The sequence below is a fragment of the Aedes aegypti genome, chromosome 2 (assembly GCF_002204515.2).
Source record: "Aedes aegypti strain LVP_AGWG chromosome 2, AaegL5.0 Primary Assembly, whole genome shotgun sequence".
Lineage (NCBI taxonomy): Eukaryota > Metazoa > Arthropoda > Insecta > Diptera > Culicidae > Aedes > Aedes aegypti.
The window spans coordinates 346,702,255-346,722,749 of NC_035108.1; positions in this window are offsets into that span (position 1 = coordinate 346,702,255).

Here is a 20,495-nt window from a genome sequence, read left to right on the forward strand (position 1 = left end):
TTAAACGATACCACGGCGTACAAAATTAAAAAGGCAAACTCTTTACTAGTATAAACATCAAATTTGATTGTTAACATGTTTCATCATTCCTATCGTAGCATATACCTTCCGGAGCACTAGATCATTTTTTCACAGATTTGTTCGAGGTGAATAGGAATGACGTCACCAAGTAGCAGTCAGATTTCACAATATATCACTTTCTTGATATTGTACACCGTGGTTCACTGGAGCACAGATAGAAAAAATATTCCTTCAGGTCGAAACATAAAGCCAGCATTATTTTATCGTTATTTTAAAGCATTAAATCTTCGTTTTGTTGAAATAAATATGAAAACTATGTAAACTCATACTTTAGTATATGATATCGCTTGAGTCATCATGGGAAGATATGACAAACACATATTGAAATCGCATTTTTGCAAAACTATTATATTTTTCGTTCAGAGAATGAATCGATAGCTTTCGCTTTATGTAAAAAAGTGCTTAATTCTTCCTTAAATTTGTTTTATTAAAAATAGTTTATCTTTATGCGTGTTGACGCTGAGATTGTGACTGTTCAATAGAGGATGGATTACCAAATGGTGAGCTCGTTTCATACTTGTAATAACACAATCGTATCATGACACTGTTACACTGTTTATCATGCATTTGTTGAACAAACTATACTGCGGATCACGGTTTTGTCTCAAGCACCAAAATACTGCTACTTACTTAATTAAGAAATGTCAGAAACACCGTAGCACGTCTAGGTTTCGAGATATTGGATGTTGAAAATACTAAATTTGGCTGATTCAGTCAACTTGCATGCAAGTTTGCCAGCTTGTATGGTTATTTATTTGCTTAATTCGCCTTAGAATTCATACTTCATGTGTATAACAATACTTATGAACAAAGTTCATATTACACTACAACCTCTTTTTACGACCGTTTTGTTTACCGACGGTTTTTTTTTCCGACCACTTTTTTACGACCGAAATTCAGATTAACGACCGTTTTTATAAATGATCATTATCTTAAAAAGTATTCAAAATAGAGGATCATGATGTTCAGCAAAATTGTTCAGTATCTCAAGGGCTAACATATGGTGGTCATTGAATTGCGGAATTCTGCCACTAGGTGGCATTAGTGAGAATAGATATTTTGTTTTGCGGATATCTCAGGATCCTGACCACTTAGAGAGATGGCTTCTTCGACAAAGTTGTTCAGTAGCTCAAGCGCTATCATTATAAACGCTATGAGGTTCAAAATTTTGCCACCAGGTGGCGCTAGTGAGCAAGTTGTTCAGTAGCTCAAGGACCATCATTATAAACGCTATGAGGTTCAAATTTTGACACCAGGCGGCGCTAGTGAGCATGAAACTTTTGTTTTGCGGTTATCTTAGAATCCTAACCACTTAGAAAGATGGCGCCTTCGGCAAAGTTGTTCAGTAGCTCAAGCGCTATCATTATAAAAGTTATGAGATTCAAAAATTTTCCACCAGGCGGCGCTAGTGAGCATAGAATTTTTATTTTCCGAATAGCTCAGGATCCTGGCCACTTAGAAAGATGGCCTCTTCGGCAAAGTTGTTCAGTAGCTCAAGGATAAGTAAAGATTTATCTAATCAATTCTGTATGAAATTCTGAGAATTTCTGTAGTTCTATCATATGTTTGAATTAGCCACATTTTCGGGAATTCCTGAACCTGTTATGTTAAGATATCTCTGATGAATTTTCGATGGAATTCTGTAATTTTTTATGTGCCACACGGTTCAGTTCTATTAAATTAATGAATTAGCTACTTATTCAGGAAACACCGATCCTGCTACGGAATCACTGGGTGGCCACGATTACCTGAAACTACTGAATACTCTGATGGGTTCTGAACGAATTTCTTAAAAGTTTGATTAGTCTAATGAAATGGTTCCTACTTATCCGGGAATCCCGGAACATGTTACGGCACCACTGCCTATACTCGCATAACTGTCCCATATTCTATGGGAATCCCTATATAAATAGGACTGTTATGCGAGTATAGGTGACCAATGTTGCTTTCGATATCTGTAGATATCTCAGATGTATTCTGTATGAAATTAAAAAAAAAATGATGTACCGCACAGCCAAATTTTAGAATTGGTCACTTATCCGGGAATCCCAGAACCTGTTACGCAACCACTAGGTCACCGATGTTGCGTTCGATACTTGAAGAGATCTCTGATGAATTCTGTATGGAATTCATCAAATTTGCTGAAAATATCTTTGATGAATTCTCTATGATATCCAAAAATTTTGATGTGTCACACGGCTCCGTTCTATCAAATGTGTGAATTGACCACTTCTCCGGAATCCAGGAATCTGTTACGGAACCACTGTGTCGACCAACAGTGACTTAGATAACTAAGTGAATATTTCATGAATTCTGTATGACATTCTGAACAGTTTGATGTGTCGCATGATATGACTGCATCAAATGCATGAATTGAACACACAGCTGAAAGTATGTTGTAAATTTAAGTTTATTTTCATACATATATTTGGAGCATCAAAATAAACCTAAATTTCAACGACCAATCCATTATTTTTCAATTTAATTCACTTTAAATTTACACGATCATGTAATATTCAACCATTTTTAGTTGATAATTGAATGTATCCTCATTTAAATTTACATGATGCTGTAACAACACACGAATTTGATTTATTTTTACAGTAGACTTCAGTTTACATCACATTGAAAATTAAATATTTTTTTCTGTGCACTTCTCCGGGAATCCCGGAACCTGTTACGGAACTAATAGGTGGCCAACGTTGCCTTAGATAACTGAAGGCATCTCCAATGAATTCTGAATGAAATTCTAAAAATTTTGATAGGTCGCATGATATGGTTCTATCAAATGAATGAATTGGCCACTTTCCCAGGACCCCCAGAGAACCCAAGAATCTGCCACGGGAATCCATATGGGCAATGCTGCCATACTCAGAAAGCAACGTCTTGGATCATTTTGTTGTAAAATTCTGCAAATTTTGATGTGCCGCACGGCTTTGTTCCACCGAAAACATAAATTGGCCACTACTCCGGATGCCCTGGGAACCATTTAATGGTCTCCGGGATTGGCCCCTTGGCCACTTGGTAACCAGTAGTGCCCTGAGCAACTAACCAGTTGATTAGATACCATTTTCAATGCATTTCAGGCAAACTACTATGTTTCACAATTCACAACATATGCATTTTGCTCTTACAAATGCTCTTGAAAAAATGGCCAAACCTTGGTCTCTTTGGCACTGGTTCTGAGCGGCCAAGTCCAACCAAATCAAGATTTTTAGCCATATTCACAAAATATAAGCCTTGACGATAATTTTGAGTACAAAAACATTTATATTTAGTGAAAAAACAGCTGCGAAATTCGTATGTCAAATCCGGGTCAATATGACCCGAACACCTTAAACGTAACTTTTTTTGATCACCTTAGGAAGGTTAAGTTTAACCAACAGTTTTATGTATTTCATATATACAGTATTGGACAGAATATAGTATGCATTGGTCGTTTTCCATACAAAATTTTCAAGTTTGGCTTACATCTCGGATACTAAATGTCCGGTTGATCTTAACTTTTCATCGCAACTTAGAAGTAACTTCACATTTGCTAAGCCAGAAATTCAGAGCTTTTCATTTATAAATTTTTGAGTTACCATTAATTCGGGTGAAATTGATCACCGTGTCACACGATTTTATTTCTTCCTAATGGAGTACAAATAACAATGTAACCCACAGTAAATTAACGTTGATTATACTATTGTCAAATTGTTTGTTGTGATGTTTTTTGCTTTATAAAATGTGTATTGCTAGGAAAATAATGTAGAATTTCAGAATCATGTACGGTGCAGTATTGACAAACATCTATTAACTTCTAGTCTTAAACAAGGACTTGAATATGGTACCAACCTGAATGTTTGTGAGGATACTTCAAATATATCCCCGAACCAGATTTCATCAACAAAACTCATTCAAATTTTTTCATTCAGTTGTAATAATTGAATTTTTGATAGATATCAAAAAAATACTTTGGAAATTGCCTGCATTTACGTGTTTTCCGCGTAGTTCTTGAAATTTAACTTTTCATTATTTCCATAAATATTGTAATGATAAGAATTTGGCAAGCATATTTGTATTCAGGGAGATCAAAGTATGTAGAGTTGTTTCAAAAACTAACATAAATTGCACAACAAGTGATCAATTTTTCCCTGAAATGAGATCCCCGATTTCTTATTTTAGAGATAAGAGATTTTAGAGAAAAATCCGGTACATGATCCAGTAAGGCTCACCATCGTACTTGTTTTCTAGCATTTAGTTTTTTGGCATTGTCAAAAAACAGGCAATAAAATCTGTAAAAAACTATCAATTTCACCCGAAATTACGGTACTTCTGATAAAATATATTGTAAAACCTTTATATTTACACAGATCTTTATACACTACTCGGCAGCTTATAAGAAAAGCTAGAAGAAAATTGTACTTTAATTTGAGTTAATTTCAGGACTACACTGGAAACAGTAAACTCGATTTTTTATCGAAACGCATCATTCATGTTGGTCCCAAGTTGTCCCAGGCTGAATTCTTTTCCAAGAGTACTATAAAATGTATCCTAAAGGATAGTTACCAATTTTGCTGCACATATTTGTAGTTTTTATTTTATTATTTGAGTATTTTAACAATTTTTCTCTAATAACAGCTGAAGATTGTTTCAAGGGAGAATTGCATATCGCAATATGATTTCTATCATCATAAATATGTGAGTTCTAATATTTATAAAAGATTTCGCAGCGTTAATCGCACATGTGACCAACCCAGATAACTAGAATGTTCTTCTTCTTTCTGTCGTTACTTCCCCACTGGGACAGAGCCTGCTTCTCAGCTTAGTGTTCTTATGAGCACTTCCACAGTTATTAACTGAGAGCTTACTATACCAATTGACCATTTTTGCATGTGTATATCGTGTGGCAGGTACGAAGGTATCTATGCCCTGGGAGTCGAGAAAATTTCCTACCCGAAAAGATCCTCGACCGGTGGGATTCGAACCCACGACCCTCAGCTTGGTCTTGCTGAATAGCTGCGCGTTTACCGCTACGGCTATCTGGGCCCCAACAAATTTATTTATTAATTAAGAAGGGGTAGTGCACCTATAGTCGACAGTTCCCTATTTTTGGTCTGGAGGCTTTTGATGGCAGTGTTACTATAAATCATTGCGAAATATTTTTTGACTTGAAGGCCTGAATAAATTTTTCTAAGTGCCATTAATTTACAACTTGATTTTGTTTAAAAATGATCGTATTAAATAGTTTCGATTAAAATGTAAGCTCCCTTGCAGCTGTTGTAAACGTTTTGGGTCTGAAGCTCTTTCTTATTTAACCAATTTAAGAGATGAATTGGGAACTTTCTAACTGCAATCGAAGCTTTTGATCCATTCTTTGAAGAAAACTATATTGGAGTTTTGATTTATGATTTTTGACAATAAACTCGCGAGCATCAGAGTGCTGATTGACTCCAATATGTCGTGCTCGTGAGTAAACGAAGCTAAAGTGATCCACGAATCTGTTTAGAGCTGTTTAGAGCCAATTGCGCTTCGAAAAAAAAAAGCTTTTTCCCTTCGATATTTCTGACTTTCAAGGGTTTTTACTACAAACTAGTAGTTTACTGTCGATTTGATGGATATACAATTGATTTGTCTGCCAAAACCATAATAAATCACACCTTGTTGGGTTACTCGCGAGTAAAGGTTCGCGATCTATTTTTCGGAGCAGGCGGGTGCGAACTTACTGACACCAAGCCTGCTTGCGAGTCTGTCATTTTTATTTTGCGTGAGTTTTCCCTTGTGAGGTGTTTCGTGATGCGAACATTTCCACCACTGCCTAAAATACTATTATGTGCCAAAACAACATATTCTTGAATTCGATAAAACTACGTGGTTGGACGTGCTAAGGCGACCCTCCTGATTTTGCTTTTTGTGGTCATGTTGCCACCTCCCTTCTTCTTCTCCCCCTCAATGACCACGTAGTTTATGGACGGTCCCGTATATTTTTTTTTCTTTCAATTTGTAAACTTACACCATATGAATGGCGTTACTTCAAAACAGGCTCTACAATGTTTATTTTTTTCTTTTTTGTTTTTCAAAACGGCTGGTGTACATAGATTTGATGATGATTATTCGTTTCAGATGGTTATATTCTAGGAAACACAATTGCTGAATTAATATTCCAACTATGATTTCATTAGTCACATTTTAAACATTTCAGTACCTAACGTTCTAAATCATAGTTTACTGTATCAGATCCTCAACTCTACCTATCCACGAAAAAAAAAATTAACAATAAGCTAATTTTATATAAAACACCCAACAAACGACCCCCTTCCATCATTCGGCACAGAGTTACACACCTCTCACCGTAGAAGATTGCCAGTCAGTGTCGTCAGTGTTAGTGACGCTTGCAAGGTGCTGAAAGATTTAACCGCCCCCACACCAAAATCTGTCGCTCAAACCCAAGCCCCGAAAACTAGGCACGTACTCATTTAGCAGCTGTTTCACTCTCCTGCCGACCGAAAACCCCCACCGCAATCACACATATTGTCGCCTAGCTACTCTCTTTCTCGCTTTGGCGGCGTTGTTCTCCATCAAACCAAACCATTCCAATCGCCGCCGCCAGATGGAACCAAGAAAATGGTTCGCTCGAGTTTTGAATTAGCTTGGTCCGTGCCTGACGACGACGGGTGTGAAATCCACTCGTTTGCTATCGTATCTTGTTAGCACACAACAACCACCCATTCACCATTGGCACCCCACCCCGACCCACTCAAGTGGAAATCGTCCGGGAAAACTTTCCAATAATGTGCTAATCTACCCCCTCTATCGGAGTGGGAGACGCAAGCCGAGATGTTGCGAGCTTGAGCTGAAAAGTGAGACTGACGGTCGCTTCTGTCGATGGGCTGCCATTTTCTGGGGGGCGTGGCCTAACCGGTCGGACAACCGACCGACTGCCGGTCATTGAATCCGCTCTGTGCTTCTGATGCGAACTGAGCACACAAAAGCGAATGGCGCGAGCGGGAGAAACCGCGGATTGAATTTGGTGACAGTTATTCAGTGGGTGACGAACGGGAGCGCGGAGCGAGTTGGAAGCGTTTGCGAGCGAATGGAAGAGCTGGTTGCATCGCGTTTGTGAACGCGTTCCATTCGTATGCTGAGTTGGGTGAAGATGGGTGGGATGATTGGTACCACAGATTCGTACAGATGAAATGATTTTGGAATTTTGTTTTTCAAACATAGTCAAACATATAGTACCTTTCATTAAATGCGCCAAATAATAAATCAGTGACTTTATTTTTTTTTTTTCAATTTCTTCCGCATTTGTAAATAAGAATCATTTCAAACATTACATTCTTGATAATAAATCTTCGTACAGTATCAAGTACACGACACTGAAGAAGGCCTTACAGTTGAGGTCGAATTACGCGTATCTTTCAAAAGATACAAATTCTACTGGAATTAAATGGTACAGTACTAAATTCGACTTCTCATTCATTTATTTATTATATTCTCTTTTAACGTCAGAGTGTTCTGTGATGGGCTGCACAAACATCCTAATTTGGTAAAACTAAATAAAGCTTTCATTAATATTTTGTTACAAACATATTATATTTCATATTCCTTTGAAGTAAAGAATTTTGACAGGTGTATTAAAGGTTATTCAAAGGAAAAAAGAACTTGCAAATAAATCAACTAGAATAGATAACGTGTTTATCGTGGCAATAAAAGATTGCAACGATTTTTGTCTAAAATCGTTAATGATTTTAATCGTCATTCGTTCCAATGTTTAAATATTGGATAGTCCATGTAACTCATTAGTTCAAAACCAGAGAAGGAGCTTCAGAATCATTTTCAAAATTTAATTTTGAATCCTCTGCAGAGTTTCCTTTCCGGTATTTACAACAGCTGGTCCGTAGTGGTACAGCATACAACATGGCCGGCCTTATTAATTTCTCAAGATCAAAAGCTTGTTCCTAAAACAAAGTTTCAATTTTCTGTTAATAAATGGATACAAACAAATTATGCATTTCTTACATTTGACTTGAATGCCATCAATGTGATTTTCGAAAGTTCATTTTTTATCTAGCATGAGCCCTAGATTCTTAACTTCATCTGACCAATTTATTCGCAGGTAGGATTTTTTTCTGGAGAGGGCCTAGGAGCAGCAAATTCTTATTTAACAGAAGTATTGTCGGTCGCAGAAGTAATCACGATTCTCAAAAATTTCGTACTTTGCATAGATTTAATTTTATTTGTTTGTGATTTGGCCTTATATCACTGCATACCAGTGATATTAATGAATACAAATTTTCACTGCGAAAAATATTCATTGTCTAATTCAGAAAAAAATACTTCAAGAATTCTTACAAAGAATTCAAGAGGAATATCCCTTGTGATTCTTCCACGAACTTTGAAGGTGATCAATCTTGTGCTTATGATAGATTGCCCTCAAATTTCCCTCGGGGTTTTCCTCATCAACTATTTCCGTACTTTTTCAATGCTTTGTCGAAGAACTTCTTTATCAGTTGTCACAGAGTTCCACCTGGGATTCCCAAGGAAAATCATTTCCGAGTGCAGTAATTATAAGGTACAGTGGGGGAAGTGTATCAATGGGGTCAGTTGATCATTCGTCAATATAAAGCATAAATACTTGAATATGTTGAATGTTTTTGCACCATTGCTTCGTTTTAGGTTATATTCTTACGCCCACACTGATACTATTGCAAAACTGGTACTACATGTACACTAACACAAGCAAACTTGTTAGCTGCAAAAAGTAATTAATTTGAAAATTGTTTTCCATCAATCAAAAATCCATTGTATCTCTGTTTAAAATCGAATTCTATTATTTTTTTCGACACATGGTGAGCATTTCAGTTCTAATTGAATGAATCACAATGAAAAACATGTCATTTTTATAAATAAATACAAATATATTGAGCATGGTACACTTACCCCTACTTTTAAATGGGGTGGGGTAAGTGGATCAAGAATAATTATCATTTATTGACAGACTGCTTGCGAGAATTTCAATAAGCTCCAATATCCGCAAATGATGTTTCCCTTTATTTTGTTCAATTCCCTGCTTGAATTTGTCAAATTGACCATAGAAAATTTGAATTAATCCACCTAAAAGTTTTTTTTAAATCTTTCTGGTATAAAAAATAGATAAAGAATAATAATTTCAAAATTCACACAAAACTTTTCGTGGTTTATCTAAGCTGAGTTGTAAAAGAGTAAAATATACTAATTTTGCAATTGAAAGCATAGTATCGTACATTATTTGACCATATATATTGTTCTAGACAGATGATACACATATATTCAAAAATTAAATAGAAGGATTTCAGTTTGTTATTCAAAAGTATATGTTACTAATATTTTTAAACCAAGAGTGTTTTTCGAAAATAATCCTACAATACTTCTGTATAACTTATGCGTATAAATGGATGCATTTTCTTCAAATTTTTCTAATAACAATGTTTTTTATTTGTTCAAATTAGTATGAACTAATATATACATACTTTTTATTATATTTTGATTAAATAAAGATACTTTTTAATTTTAAAGTATTAAAATGTAACATTACTAGCACTAATAACAAGAACGAGGGTAATATCATTCTTATTAGACATAATCACACTACATTCGTTTCGAGAACAGATTTTTTTAATGGTGATTCACTTACCCCACCATGGTAGGGCAAGTGGATCATTTGGCGCAAATTTTTAAGTCTCTCATACTCAATACATAACAATCAGAAAAATCGAAATAAATGACGATTTAAAGTATAATTGTCCCTTATTTGTTATCCATAGAAAAAAGTTTGAGTTACATTATTCACGTTAGCTGTACATAACAATGAAGTGAACTATTGATTTTTCTGTATCCACTTACCCCACGGTACCTTATTTAAACAGATATTTTCCTTAAGTTTTTTTCAGGCTCTCTGATCTTACCAGAAAAATTTTCGACGAATCTTCATCAAATTGCTTTAAACAATCTCTTGAATAAATCCGCCTGAAAATGCCTTAGGAATTGCCAGGAAATCCTGACCAGTGAATTACGACTAAATTGTAGCACAATTATATGGAGATTTGTTACAAATAACATATTTTGTTTCATTTTTGTTAGAAATACTTTGAGCTGATGGAGGAAATTGCAACATAATTAGAACACAATCAGTTACAATAACAAAAACTGTTCTAAATTTGTTTCAATTCAAAACATAAGGATAACACAATTTGTTAAAAAAAGAGAGCAATTACTAATAACAAATTTTGTTAAAATTTTGTTATGAAAACAAAATGAGATATATTTTTTTTGTTCAAAACATAATTAGTAACATTTTTGTTCAAATTATAACATATTTTGTTTTAAATTTGTTTAGTGTAGAGCAAATTGTGTTATAATTTTTGTTATTCTAACTACTAACCAGCAAAATAATAACATATTTTGTTAGAAATAACGCGCTAACTGAGTAACAAAGCCTGTTGCAACTCTGTTGTAATCCACTGGTAAAGATGCTCTAAGAAATAGTACAATAAAATTTGGGAGTCTCTTCAAAATTGTCTTCAAGATCACCAAGCAAGGCTTCTCTTATTAAAATCTTAAGAGAGTTCACCAAAAAAAATTCAGCTTTGCCTTTGAGGTTCTTCCTAATGTTTTTCTTCTGGTTCCTTCAAGATTTGTTTAGAAAATTTTGGAATTTTATCTGAGATTTTTCGTAGCGCTCACAGCAAAAATTATACAAGACTTCCTGCACAAAAACACTAAATTATTCTTCCAGGGATACCTCCTATTATTCCACAAGACATTCGTATCAATTAAATGGGATTATTTCAGAAAACTTTATAGAGTTTCATTCGATTTATTCTCAAAATCTGTTTGATGTTTCTCTCCGCATTCCTTCAAAACTATTACGAAAAATATTAAAAAAAATATATATACCGTAAAATGGGGTGTTAAGGGATGAAAAAAAATCAACTTGAATTCCAAGCAACTTCTAGTATGTCAATAATTGAACAAAGGACAGCCGTATTATTCTCTTGTCGTGTATATCAAAAGCCAAATACAATTATGAAGATCCTATGACAGATATCTGAGATAATGATGAAAATGTACGATTTTTGACGGAAATGCAAAATGTGGTGTTAAGGAATTTGAGTTTCGTAAATAAAATCATATTTTGCCAACAACAAATCATAATCTTTTTGGTCAATAACTTTGATGCTTTCATTCAATTGCATTTCGATTATTAATATGTTTTATGGGAAAAGTAACTTTATGAAAATACGTGGGGTGTTAAGGGATTATCTTTTCTACTTTTTCCAAGTTACTAAACTCATTCGATTTATGCTGTAATATTTTCCAATATACTTTTGGCTGGCTCCGTGAAGTAAAACTGCATTTTAAAAGTTAAGGAGTCTATTTTGCGTGTTACTGAAGATCAATAAAAATGTCTAATCTCTAAAATCTGTAAAACTGGTAGGAAAATCTTATTAACGACGTTTTAAAATAAATATGGGATTTTTCTTGATACTATTTCCAAAACTTGTTTTAACACTCGTAAAATGTTTCGAAAGTTTGAATGATTCTTTTATTTGGAAATACGAAATAGTTTTGAAGTCATTGATTCTTTTAGTGGTAATCCAATGAAGTGGCAAACAATAATAATATTTTGTCATTTCTCAGAGTCTATAAATAAAGTGTTGCGTGAAGAATGAAATAAAACCTATCGGACTCTCAAATCGTCTACCTATCGAGTAGACCAGCAAAACAAAGAGGGGCTATTCTCAAAGACGAACAATCATATAAAAAAGCCTCTTCACGCAACTCTCTGCACTGTGTCATTTCTGTGCTCTTTTTGAGAAACTTCGAGGCCTCGTCGGGCACAGAACGCATTGTGTTATAGAGTGAGCATTAGATTTCCACTTGATACTGGAACAATTTTCTTCAGTATTTTTTCGACTCCAGTGGTCACATCTGTTTATACCGGGGTTTTTCTTCCTTTATTGACATGTTCTCCCGAATTCATGAAGATTGAGACGTCGCACGGTATGTTTTGGACATGGAACGGAAATGGCCCCAAACTGGCCCTAACGGAACCGGCTATGATGTTCCGGAACGGTCCACTTATTCAAATTATGTTACATAAAAACTTTAGTGTTGAATCTGAAATAAATAAAAAAATAATCACATTTCCCGAGTTTGGCACCCTCGTGACCGCAGTACAACCCGAAATATCTCAGGCATGGTTCCGAATACAGATTTGTCCATTTATGACAAATAACTGAATCCTTTTTAAAGGAAGTTGAGGGTGCAACCGGATGCCGCCAATGCGTACGCGCAGCATCTTGAGGCAGCGTTGCCATCGAGCTCGAGATAGGATCCCTATTGAGGACTGCCGGAGGACAGTCAAAGCATCCATGACCGACGCTGCCGAAAGCATTGTCGGATGCGTGGAAAGTAGTTCAATAAACGAGTTGTTCGACGTGGAGTGCCAGGAGGTTTAACAGTGCAGGCTGTAATGCTGCAGCATGGTACGCGGCAGAACGTGGAACGATACAAACTGAAGCGGAAACAGCAAACTCGCCTATTCTGAGACAAAAAGCGTTGCCTGGAAGAGGTGGAATGCGAGTTGCTGTACCGTTCTCAAAAAAACGCGGAAGTTCTATGAAATGTGCCGGGATTAGTATGCAAGCATCTTGACGGACGGACGCGAGGTGATTAAAAGGTGGAGGCAGCACTACGATGGACACCTGAATGGGGCAGAGAACACAAGCACAGAAGGTCAGCACAACGGACAATGGAAACCAACCAGCTTCCACGATGGGGGAAGTAAAGAATGCCATTCAACAGCTCAAAAGCAACAAGGCCGCTGGCAAAGAAAGTTATCGGTGCCGAACTCGACAAGATGGGCCCTGACAGGTTGGTCGCTTGTCTGCATCGGCTGATAGTCAGAATCTGGGAAACAAAACAGAGGAGTGCAAGCAAGGCGTTATATGCCCTATCTACTAGAAGGGCGATAAACTGGAATGTGAAAATTATCATGCAATCTCAGATTCCTTTTGTCGTCTGCAAACGAGTTCGTGGGAAGTTATCAAGCAGATTTCATCGACGGAAGCTCGACAAAGGACCAGATCTTTTCCGTGCGGCAAATCCTCCAGAAATGCCGTGAGTACCTGGTCCCTACGCACCATTTGTTCGTCGATTTCAAGGCAGCATACGACAGTATTGACCGTGCAGAGCTATGAAACATCATGGACGAGAACAGCTTTCCCGGGAAGCTCACAAGACGAGTTCGTCCACCTCGGATCCTTGCTTACGGCTGACAACAAGGTTAGTCGGGAAACACGAAGGCGCATCATCAGCGGAAGTCGTGCCTACTATGGGCTCTATGGACGTGGACTATGCTCGAGAAGGACTTGCAAGCTCTTGGGGTTTTCGAACGCCGAGTGCTAAGGGCGATCTTTGGCGTCGTGCTGGAGAACGGCGTGTGGCGGCGAAGGATGAACCACGAGCTCGCTCAACTCTACGGCGAACCCAGTATCCTGAAGATAGCTAAAGCTGGAAGGATATGCTGGGCAGGGCATGTTGTAAGAATGCCGGTCAACAGCCCTGTAAAGATGGTGTTCGCTACGAATCCGGTCGGAACAAGAAGGCGTGGGGCGCAGCGAGCCTGGATTGACCAGGTGCACCAGGTCCTGGAGAGCGAGGGTCGCAGTCGAGGATGAGAGAAGCGGCCATGAACCGAGTGAATTGGCGAAATGTTGTTGGCGAGGTTTTATCATAAATGAATTAACTTATCCGAGCATTTCCAGTCATACTCACACTGTTCTATTTGGCCTAATTACTGTATTTCCAAATTGGCTACCAATATTTTTTATGGAAATGTTGAACATTTTCACCTCTTCACATTTCAGATTTTTTTTAGAATTTACTGGCAGTTTCGCGATGGTTTCAAATTTTTGATATTTTTTTGAACTCATAAGCTTCTACCAAAAAATCGGATATGATATAAGACTTTCATCCATATCGCAGACCCAAAAAATATTCTGCTAGAATTCGTAAATGATTTAAAAAGTATCTAGTATCAAAAGCTTCCTAATATTTCTTCCGGAAGTCCAAAGTGATGCTTTAACCACACAAGGAACCAATTGGTAAATCTTGAAGAGCAAAAAATCTCAAAATGCATTGGAAGAGTTTCTTGAGGTATTTTAGGATCAATTGAGGAAGAAAATATTCGAGGAACTCTTAGAAAATCTTCTAATAGTAAATAATTATTTAAAAGAAGGATATATTTGCCTAAACCACGCAGAGCCACGAAGAATGTTGTGACCTCTTAAAAGCCTAATGGACCAAGCTCAAAGATAACGATGAAGGAAAACTTATAAGTGAGCGTTCACATTGCCGATACTTTTATTGCAATTAGGCCAAAAATGCATTTTTCTGCGTTTTAAGATGCCTTTTCTGGAGCTGTTTCAAAACATCTTCGAAACTGAGATAAATTGACATGGTACTGCTTTAGGATTTGGTGTTTTTTAATCCTTTCGTCTCGGAATACGATAAATCCCAAAGGATGTCACGGGATGGACTCTCTACTACCCAGTCGACCTCTATATGGTCTTGCTTCATAGCATAACTTTAACTGAGTTAACCAACAAAGTTTCAACGTTGAGCTAGGAGTGTTTAGAGGAAAAAATTGAAGATAATGTGCAGAATCCAACAAAAGTTTAGTTGAAAACTAATCGGATCCAAATTGAAAGTTAGTTATATATAAATAAAAAGTACGTTGAGATTGAGTCGGGGGTGAAATAATTTTATATATGGAACAAAAATAAGCAAAAATTTGATCGAAATATTGTAAGAGTGACTAGTGAATTGCGTTGGAGGCGAGAGTAAATCCGACAATCAGTCGAACCGACAGTCAGTCGAAGAAAATATAGGGAGATTCGAGAATGAATCAGAAAGAGATAAATTCTAGATTTTATAAGAATAAGTAGAGAGTTAATGAAAACTAAATCGAAAATAGGTAAATGTGAGTAAATCTAGAGCTATAACATAAATAGGGGGAGTTTGAGTTAAAGGAACACTTGTTCGGCGTATAACTTCTTCTTCTTCTTCTTCTTCTTCTTCTTTCTGGCGTTACGTCCCAACTAGGACAAAGCCTGCTTCTCAGCTTAGTGTTCTTATGAGCACTTCCACAGTTATTAACTGAGAGCTTTCTATGCCAATTGACCATTTTTGCATGTGTATATCGTGTGGCAGGTACGAAGATACTCTATGCCCTGGGAAGTCAAGAAAATTTCCAACCCGAAAAGATCCTCGACCGGTGGGATTCGAACCCACGACCCTCAGCTTGGTTCTGCTGAATAGCTGCGCGTTTACCGCTACGGCTATCTGGGCCCCCAATAATCGGCATATAACGCGATTATCGAATTATATCGTGAATCCGATTAGGCGTGGTTATATCATGGATCGCATCACCAGCCACTGGTGACTCCCAGATCTTTACCTTATTCCACTAACCCAATATCCTTTCCATAAAAAATGTGGAGATGCAGAGGTGAACTCGGTCTCTAGTAACAACGGTTGTCCAACTAACATTCCTTCCTTTCCGCGATAACCGTAAAAGCGTGGCCGGTGCCGTTATTGACTTTTAAAATTTGAGCTCTCGATTTGTGCACATTAAAAAATGGTAAGCTAGTTCCAAGCCCCATTCATTAATTCCCTGTGCAACGTCGATTATTCTGGTCAATCATGGAGTAGCAACTACGAAATGTACGGTCATCTATGCTCATGCTCAGTATAATTGATGAGAAACTTATCAGAGACAAGGGTGTGCAGTGGGAGTCGATTGGGTCGAAAATGAGGCAAAAGTTAGTTGAAAGTACGCTGAAATTAATATCAAAGGTTCATGTTTTTATCCAGCTTTGTAAGTTTATTTATCAATTTTTGGCTCAACAGGAACATCCAAAATTTCAAAAACTTCACAATCCAGGTAATGAATACAATACACGAAAAATGTGAATCTCCACTTAGTTTTATCTAAGTTACAAATGCGTGTCAGTAATAACTGCAATATAGGGTGTCCCAGAAAGTATGGCCACGACATTGATAACGAGAATCGAAATGTTTTTTCAAATATGTATTTTTATATTTTAGATTTTTTTCTTGGGGCATTTATGCAGTCTAGGAAAATTTTGTTTGATAAAATAACCTTTTGCTTTGAAATTTACCATTTTCGAAAATCAATTCTTATCTAGCCAGCACAGACTCTACTTTTAGGTTTTGTTGGAACTTATTTAGAAATATATGTTTTATCCAAATCTTTCGATGTGGTGAGTTCAAGTACATTGCAATGTTATCTAAGATGTTACATAAGAAATTTTGTTTAACTTTTTATTTGGCTTTGTCAGAAAACATATGAAAAAATGCTAATATTCTCAAAAATCAGTAGTTTTTCTGACATATAAGATAATTTCCATAGCTTCTCATATATTTTCAATATAAATAAGAGTAATTCATTTCAGATAAACTTATAACAATTCACCATACTTTTGAATAGGCAACACATTTTTCAGATTTTTACATGTCTTAACTTAACTTGACTTTATGACTCTTCTTTAAATCAACCACAGCTGACATCCGATTTTTAATTACTATTCAATTTTCATAAACTTGAGTTTAAAATTTCCATTCCTCTGCTCTTGATAATATGTGTGAAAATCAGATTTTTATCTGAACTAGTCTTGAAATGACTATATGGTATAATCGTGCCCATACTTTCTGGGACACCCTATATGTACGTTATTTACTGTTTGAAAATTAAGCAGCTTGTCCTCTCGGGCATTCACAGGACGAGCATTTCCATTTAATATACTCATAAATTTATTGCGATCGATTGGCGAACCATCTTCCCAAGTAACCACTTGCTCGCTGATTCGCCTTCTTGGTCTTAAAGGGCTATTATAAGGCTAATATAGCGCATGTCAGTTGTATAATAGCATTATATTGGCATGCAGGGCGAGTTAAAGTGCTCTGTGGTTACTTGGTTTATACACAATCGGTCATCAATGGCTCGAAAGGCGAAATCATATGTTATGAGAGAATTGTTTAGTTAAGAAAAAATCAAAAGTAGAGGTAGACATGTTACCAGAAGTAAGTGTATTTCAGGAATACTTTTTTTTTTTGATTTGAAAGAGGATTATTTTTACTCAGCAGAAAAGGAACGACAAATAACCGCAGATTTGACAAAACAGAAACACTGCACCCCGATCCAACGAGCGCAGAGAATATCATTGCCATAATCAGTTGCGGTGGATTTGTTATCTATTAGATAGACGGTATTAAAAAAATGGAAAGCAGCTTATTTTCTTCCACGATGAACAACGATGCACGAAGAAAAGTTAAGTTTTGTTGATGACTGCCATACAATATGAAATTGTTTTAGTATCGCAGTAAACATTGCATTCGATTTGATTGACTTTGAATTAAAAAAGTCGAATAATAACTAAGAAAATTATTTCAGAGACTATAGATTGTCTTTTTTTGCTAAATTGCTTTAGAATGCGTCAGACCATGATAATTGTTTTTCTATTAAAGACGTTTTTCAATAAATCTTATCTTGTAAATTATAGTCGCTATTTCACTGTGTAGCTCTATTTATTATATGATATTTCCCTAAGTGCAAACGCCACCCCTATCGTACGCTCATTATTATCATTACTTAAAATTGCAAGACGAAGAAAATTAATTTCGTTTTTCACGCCGAGATGCACCTGATGCGAACCAATTTGTTTGTTTGCTTTTTTATTTTTATCCCTCCGACCGCCATTATTTCCGCACCCTGCTGAATGCAGTGCGGCGCAATAATGGTGCCCTTTTCCGAAGCATCCCATCGTGCTATTTTTTTTAATGCGGCCTTTATCTATATGGTCTGTCAATTCGGAATTGAATTAAAACTAATTGAATTAAAACAGCTCTTATCGCGCTACCGAATGGAGTCCACCGAATGGGGTTTCTGGCGCCACTTATAATTCCGGAAGCCAATTTTCTGCAAGCATAATTCAATTATTTTTGAAACTACTTAAATGTGGTTATTATAGGACGTATGATACGGAATGTGACATGCTTGGTGTTTCGATATAGCTTTTTCATTACTTGAAGAATTATTCTTTTTTATTGTTTTTGTCATTGCCACCCACTGATGAATAAGGCAGAAAAATTAAAAAATGCTTGCAATATATCTGAAATTCAATTAAATTCTTGATGCTGAAATCGACCCTGAAACAAAGATAGTGATTTGTATTCAATTCTCTGCCTATTGAACTATACCTGAAATACGCAAATGCATTGGCAGAACAGACGAAACCTGTTTCGTTACCCATACGGAACCAATTTCAGCAATTTTCCGATTTTATTCCCGAAACCAAGGCTTCCGGCTGAGCTTGCAGTTGAATTATCATTAACGTCATCTGATAAGAGCGTTGGTTCTGTTCATTGGACTTTGAAACTTGCACCGGACAAAGCATTTCACTGTAGTGCATTTCCAACTGCGTACGAAAAAATGACCCGGAAAATGATCATCGTCCACCAGTTTGGGGATGATGTAAAATAATTACAAAATAATCTTCATCGACGGAATGCGGCTTTGCGTTGCATCAGAGAACGAGGACATGAAAATTCATTTATGAGATTGCAATTCAATTGTTCCGTTGGACTGCCTGGAGCTACCTTTAATTAGGCACTAATTTGAGGGTGCGAAAAAAAATTTCTACTATCAGGAATAAACAAAATTTAATTTTAAGGTTTAGCAATAAGATCCTATAAAAAAAATCGCAAATCACCTCTATGTAGACGAATCAAAGACTATCTCATCATTACTCAACAAGTAAGGAGACTTTGTTAATAAAAACCTCAATTTATACACCTAGCGTGACTTTGAGGTTATCTTGTGAAGTGTCAATTTGATAGTACAGTCAAGTCTTCATAATTCTAAAGGGACCATCGAAATATCGAGTTATAGAAGACAAAACCAGTGCAAATGCGATCCAAGGAACTTTCGAGGTAGTCATGAAATCTAACTTTTACTATGGTGTCTAACTAAATATCGAGCAAGGAAGAGTTGAATGTATTTGCATTCAAAAATGCGTTATTCTTGCGTCAGATGTGACAGAAGTTTTTTTTTCGGGATCCGAGCAAGTTCAAATTACTTCAATGGTAGCTTAAATTCACGACGGCCGCCAGAAGACGCCTTGTACTACTTCTTGCTCCTCTAATGCTGAGCGAGCATGATCCGCAGTGTTTGCTGCTTTCACTGCCTTTTCGCAGGCAGGCTTCAGAGAGCGTTTTGATGAGATTGCGTGTTTTCCGACGTTGATCTCGAACTACTGAACCGCCTTGCAGTTGATGACCTCCATTTTATGAAGAGTCAACTGCAGCTTGATTCCACTAGTCCACAACTGAATGATATTTAGCGATTCCATCGTCAGCATCTCCACCTCTTCGGCAGTCTCGACAATTATCGCAAGAACGACAGCATCTGCGAATCCGACGATGTCGACTGCAGTATACATCATATTCCACAGTGTTGGACCAGGTATGGATCCCTGTGGAACTCCCACCCTTACTTTGCTTGACATCCGACCCTGGTTTACGTCGTAAACCTGTAGCCGGTTCTGACCCGAAATCTATGTAGGGCTGCGGCAATAGCCTCTCACTGGCACTGTTGAACGCGTTTTTCCTATCTAACGTAACCACTGCGCAGTTTCGATTTCTTCTCCTCTTCTGCTTTTTTCGCGCACGTGTTGACCGTCCGGATAGCATCCTTCTTCGAAGACTTTTTTCCGGAATCCGAGCAGCCTTTTCGACAATCCGTTCTCGCCTTCCGTATAAAACTGTCAGCCTGCTGGGGATGACCTTCTCCAGAAGTTTACCAAGAGTATTCAGGGCCCTTGGTCTTTGCCATCACTACTCGGTAGTGGTCTAAAATTGGCAAATTTTGCGTTACGTAATATATGAATGAACCCTTATTGCTCGGTGGCCAAAATCCATGCATCTCAAGCATCTCTGTACCTAATTTGTCTCCCGAAGGATTAGTATCAGCGGGCAGACATCCCATCTTGACCTTACCAGCCTCGACGAGTTTTTTGGTTGGTAATCGGATCGTCGCTTTTTTCATACCCCCGTGCGCTTTCCTCTGCCGGATGTACTGCGATGCTTCTTCCAGGTTGCATTGCGACAACAGTGCACACCTCACGTCGTCTTCTGTTCTCGTGCGATATCGTCCAGTTCTCTGCATTTGACCACTTCTTAAGGCTCTCACACTCGCCTAGTTGCCAAGCGATTTCGCAACGAGCTTCCAGCAGCTCTTGATCGACGGTTCTATTTTGAGTTCAAAGAGCATATCTCCTTTCTGGGTGCGCATGGTTCTGAACAAG